This window comes from Artibeus jamaicensis, unplaced genomic scaffold (genome assembly GCF_021234435.1).
Source record: "Artibeus jamaicensis isolate MK-2021 breed Jamaican fruit bat unplaced genomic scaffold, CSHL_Jam_final contig_2170, whole genome shotgun sequence".
NCBI lineage: Eukaryota > Metazoa > Chordata > Mammalia > Chiroptera > Phyllostomidae > Artibeus > Artibeus jamaicensis.
In genome coordinates this window covers 2,654,001-2,660,000 of record NW_026521445.1, presented here as the reverse complement: position 1 = coordinate 2,660,000, position 6,000 = coordinate 2,654,001, and the positions used below count along the sequence as shown (strand labels likewise).

The 6,000-nt window shown below is 48.4% G+C and overlaps 1 protein-coding gene across 6 annotated transcripts in view; it reads left to right on the top strand.

Moving 5' to 3' along the window:
- Positions 1-6,000, top strand: part of PROX1 (prospero homeobox 1) — a 50,830-nt gene that overhangs the window by 22,583 nt on the left and 22,247 nt on the right. The window lies entirely within an intron of this gene.

Sequence of the window (6,000 nt, the reverse complement as noted above, 5' to 3'; positions counted from 1 at the left end):
CTTTAGAAAGGTCCCCCCATCTGCTTTCGTGTTGGCATTTCACGGAGGTACCCCCCAAGTGGGTAAGAGGTGGGTAATGAGGAGACCCTGTGGTTCCCATCAGAGCCCTGGGGACCTGACCCACTCCCTGTCTCCTTCCCCACTGCCCCGCTGGGCTGCTTCCCATTTGGCCATGGGAGAAGGGAACTGGAGAATCCAAAGAACATGGCGGCAAGGGACACATATAGCATGTCCCCTTTCTGGAGAAGAGGTCCTTGCCCCAATGGACCCGTTTCACATTTAGGTTCCGGCCTGTCAGTTGAGCTGAAAAGGCGCAGTGTGTGCTGTTAGCTATGAGCATTGTTGCCTGGGAAAGTCTAAAAATCTTGATGGGGGAGCAGTTCTCTGGTTTCCAGCATGAATCAGCACTTATTTCCTTTATGGAAGAAATGGCGTGAGAATTTACTAAGTGCTTATTCTAAAAGATCCAGCAACGCTTTCTGGGTTGGTTTTGTTTCTATGTTTGTGTTTTGGGAGGAGGAGCTTGTGCGTTTATTTTGCATATGGGTCGCTTCGCAAGCCTGTTGCTCTGTGCTACTCTGTACACATTTATGCACATTCTAGACACACACGAAGCCGTGGAGACAATTCCCAGAAAGCAAAAATCTCTGCAACAGTGAAAGATATGTGGCCGTAAGGCATTTTTTTTACTGGCAAATGTGGTGCCTCAGCAAACGTCTTTCACTGCAACGTGATGACTCTCTATGAGAAAACACTAACAAACCTCCGGGCGCTCACAAAGGCATTTTGCTGAGCCCTGCTGGCCGTGGCAGCAGTAGTCAGGGGTGGGTATGAGGCTGGGATCCCACGGGCTGAGCCCCCGATGATCAGACTAGATGGGCCGTGGCTTGACGAAGTTGCACCTTTTCTTTTAGCATCTTGAGGATAGGCATGTTCTCTCCCTCGTCTGCTCAGGCAGAGGCCTTACATTAATAGCCTTCCTTTCCTCACATAGCTGGGTACCCAGAAATACCCACTGAGTGCTCAACTTCAAAGGAGAGAGGGGGCACCTTGGGCTGGCCCTGCCGTTAAAGGGGGGTGACTGCCACTGCCCGCATGGCCTGCCATTCCTTTGGGGCCTTTCTCCAACTGTTCTTAACCCTGCGGTTCAATTATGATGGCTTAGACAGAACTGAGTGTGGAAGTCACGGTTTTTGCTTTGAAAGTTCGTGTGGTTATACTTCGCTGTCCAAGACCAGTGGAGACCAGTGCCCACTGTGTTATAAACAGAGTTGTTCCTTGGGCCGGACGCCTTAGAAGTGGGGTCCTTGTACCGCTTCGGAATTTTAAAGGCTCTGCTGTAACAGAGCACTGGTTTACATATTGACAAAACACTAAGGTTTCTCCTAAAGCTGAAGAATATGGCTAAGTGCTTCTAAAAATCTTGAGAACTTCATCCTTCCCCTGCTTCTGATCAATTTATTGCTCTAATCTTAAAGTAAAGAGAATTTGACCATGTGCTTGCAAGCTCTTTATAGTTTATGAAAACAAAAATATTCGTTTAGTTGCATGCATCGAGGTTTGTGAAGAATTGCCCGAAATTCACAGGAGAGTTGTGCATTTTTGCTGTGAAACACACTCAAGAGAGCAAATCTTTACAGTGCATGTTGGGATTTTTAGTGTCATTTAAACCTTACCTGGTTGGAATTTAATCCCTCGCTCACAGTGCAAGGGCCAGAATGACACAAGCAGGGGTCGGCTGGCATCAGGAGATAGATACCCAACAAGCTGCTCCATTTAGCATCGTCTAAATCCTCCTCTAATATGATTAACATCTGATAGTTCTCTCTTTCTGAATCATCTCCACGTCCAGCCAGGCCACCTCTATCTGTAGAGTCTATTTTAAGACCACTTCAGTGCAAGGAGTATGGGGCCCGGGGAGCAATTTTGTCACTTCTCATGTGACTTCAGACAAGTTCTTGGTCTATTTTGGGTCTTATTCTTCCTTCGGTAAAACTGGGCTCTTTCTGGAAATGTGGGGACAAAGGAGCAGGGGCCTGGATTCTGCCCTGCCCCCTCTACCCACAGGCTTACACGGATAAATGCACAAACACACACCTGCCACCAACGTAGGATCCTAATGTTGCCCCATGGTTTTTAATTTAGACCCCCAGTCTTGGCACGTTTACTCACAAAAGCTTCAGATAAGGTGGTCCTTTCTTTTCTGTGCCTCTGTGCATGGAGGTCAGTGCTTAAGTGAGATGCTTAAAAAGCCACGGCTCTTATCGCTGGAGCTTTACCAGTGTGGGCCGTGGCAGGGAGCCAGGGGTGGACCCAGCACCGCGAGCGAATGCCTCAACTGATAGGGTGTGCACTGTGTGACTTTGGCCTTGAAGTTTCTCCTCTTAGATCAAGTGAAATGACTCTGTAGTCTAATGGGAGCAAGGGAAGAGGATGGCAAAGGGGAAAACTGTACATCTTCTTTCTTTCTTAATTTTTAAGCATGCCAGAGGGACTCTGAAGTTACATCTTCATGGTGCCCAAAGGTCTGGTCCATTCGAAGGAATATATTAACCTAACTGAGTACTAGTGGCCCCCCAAATAAAACATCTTATCGATTGCATTTGAAACTTCTCAACTGCTTGTTGGTAACAGTGATAAAATAGCTCACATTTATTGACTGTTTACTGTGCCCTGGGCACTCATCTAAGTGTTTTCACCAATATTCACTTATTTAGTGTGAATAGTAATAATAATTGGGGTATGAATACAAGAAAAGCTTCAGTTTACCTAAAGATTTGTACTGTTTCTAAGTGGTTCCAAATGGGAAGGGACAGGTAAAGGCAGGGAGAGAGAGGCGGGTGTGAGATGAGAGAAAAGAAGGCTTCTTTCCCTCTTCGCTGGACTTCCTTCTTCCTTCTTTCTCGTCTGGGTCTCCCCCTTTTTCAGCCTTCTGCTCCATCCCTGCCTCTGTCTGAAGCTTGCCGGTGGCCCCTCGAAGTCCCCCTCCAGCCCCCGCTGCTGATGGCTCTCAGAGCAGATGGGGAAGGTTTATCAGTAGCAAAGAGGGAGTGGCTTGACTCTCTCTCACTCCTTCTAGACCCTGCATGTCCTGGCCCTTTATGAGCCAGGACCTTCTGAGTGACAAGCAGAGCAGTTCTGCCTTTTGTATCAATTTACACAATTGCCAGGATTCTTGGCACAGCACTCAGAGCTAGGGCGGTGAGAGCTTGAGAAGACCCAGGGGACAGGGAAGAAGACCCTGAACGGGGGTGGGGGAGGACAGGAACTGCACTTTCAGTTTGTGATAAAGCCAAGGAAAGTTGGCTGCGTTGCGCGGAGTGGGGCATCTGGCTTCGGGGACGTGAGTCTGCGAAGGTGTGCAGGGCGTGTCCAGTTACAGGCTGCGCTTTTCACTCCCGCTTCGCCCATTGAAGGAGACCGGCAACGATAAATTCGTCTTTCCAGGTGTTATGGCATATATTCCCATGTTTCGTTTCCACTTCACTTTGAAGAGCTTCCAGACAAAAATTTTTTATGGGAAGGGAAAGGGGGTTTGGGATTCGGTCCCAGTTTTTAAATCATCCTGATACTTTTGACTTTCGGGGCACACGAGCTGGATTTTATTGCCGTTTTGTTGGCCTCACAACTGTGGCAAAGAAGAAGGCAGCGATCACTGTCAACTCCCGAGGCCGGTTTACAGGTTTTGGCGAAGGACCCAACTAAGCCACCCACCTGCATCAAGGGGTCAAAGCACCGACCACCCTAGTCGGACTCCGTTCCCTAGGCTACCCCCCTGGTGTGGTACCGCTAAGAAAGGCAGAAGATGGGGCGGCTGGAGATGGTCTTGTGTGAGAGTTGACGGGCGCCTTCATCCAGACTGATACTTCTGACTTTAGGGGCAAGTGAGTTGGCTGTTTTGGCTTTTCTGTTTCGCTCACAGCTGTGGCAGGAGAGGAGGCAATGCTCAGTGTCCTTGGCTGCGTGGGGCACTCCTCCTCCTCCTCCTTGAACACCATGCGGTAGCTCTTCTGCCCAGTGTGGCCTGTCAGTGGCTACCCATTTATCTGTTGGCAGCGACCCAAGTCCCAGACAGAGTGGTTAAGCTCCCTTGCCCTCACTAAAGACCCAGGTTTGGGGATGGAAGGTTTAGAAATAAATAGAATGGGGGAATTTGAGTCATCAATTAGCCAGCTTATAAATGCCATTTCCTAAGATTCTAACCCCTCCCTGGGCCGACGAATCGTCATCAAGCCTGGGGGTTTGGCGTTTTCTAGGTGTCACGTGACAGTCAAGAAGAGCACGCCTGCGGACCTCTTGCTGTACTTTCTGACTTTCTTAGCGAGAGAAAAACAGCAGCACCCCCCCCACCCCAACACTTTATACCTAAATACAGACACTGAATCACTGAGTATGTTCTCTCCACCCTGCCTACCCCCATGCCGGCGCGCTCCCTCCCTCCACACTACACACGTGTGAGAAGATTTAGTACATCTGGAAGTCTTTCATTCACATCACCGCCGCTTTAAAGAAAAATGAGGACAGGTGGATTTAGGAAGCACTTCCCTCTGCTGCAAATAGATGCTTAAATATGAGGATCATTTGGAACACTGGCACGTGAGTGCAAACCTTCCCCTGCTCTCGCAGCCTTTTGGCCTCCGAGCTGCTGAGCTGTTTAAACGATCGCGCAACACACTCTTCTTGGTGGGTGGCGGGGAGGCAAAGGAACCCTCACGTTTCTCTCCTTGCCAGCCCCGGCACTGACAAGCCAAATTGATCTCGTAAGAGATGAAATGAATGTTCTCCAAATATATGCACACACATGGCTGTCTGGGAGCAGGCTCCTGGTACAGAACGGTGGCCTGCGAGGTGGGGAAAGCAGCGGAGAGGGCAGGGCGGAAATGGGGTGGGGGCGGGGTGGAAGTGGGACGGGGTCCCTGCGCGGGGCTTCCTTTTGCGATGCTGTCCTTCCAGAATTCAAGGAGTTGATCGGTATAATGAAGCGGGCCCACTGATTTGTCATCTATTTGGGAATGTCATCGCATTTTTCCCTCCCCGTGTCTTTTTTGTCATTGGGTTACATTCAAGCACAGTAAGAGCAACTTGAAAACCTCCTTACTCAACAGCTTTATTAGTTATCGCATTCCATGACCTTTCTCAACATTCTTAAAGAAAAAGCTACAGTGGAATGCCGCTTTACTTTGCTTATTGTCCTTTGTTGTGGTGAACAAAGCGTTTTCTACAGTGGCTATAGCACATAATTATACAGCTTTCAATGGCAGTGTCTTGGCACCTATCAAAGTTCAGAGCAGCCTTTAGCAAAAAAAAAAAAAAAAAAAAAAAAAAAAGATGTTTTGTGGCAGCCCAGGGAGGGTCTCATCTTTCCTTCAGAAAATAGTTCAAGGCTCTTCTGTCAAGCTTCCCTACTTAGAGCTTTTTCTCCTCCTGCTTCATAAAGTTTAAAGCAGATTCAGTGGAGTTCTATGATCTGTTTCCTTTGAAAGATTGTTCCTCGGCACAGAGAGGGCCTTTGACTTCAAGAGTTCACAGATTCATGTCTTTAGGTATCATATGTCTGACCTTATCAGTTACTCCATTTAATGTCGGAGAAAAAGTCTCAACTCTTTGTGTTTGTCTGTTTTGCCTCTGTGAAATGATTTGGTGAAAAGACCATCCCTTTTAACACACCACCGAGAGGCCATTTCGGCTGCAACCTGCCCTGTGGCTTTTCTCTCTTTAAAAAAAAAAATGTCCTTGTGTTTTGTGTATGGATGAGTTCACAGTGAGAATAGAATTATACAAGGGCAGGCGCACACACAAAAAAAATCTTTTGCTTTCCTCCCTCCCTTCCCCCCCACCATGATCTATTGGCCCTCTTGGTGGCTGTACCCCAACAGGCGAAGCCATTTAGCAGACACAGAGGTGGCAGCCATGGCGCTGGGGCAGCGCTGGGCTTTCCCTTGCTTCGACCTACCCCTAAGGCCTTCGTAATTAATTGTCCTTTGGAGAAGAGGGAAGTTC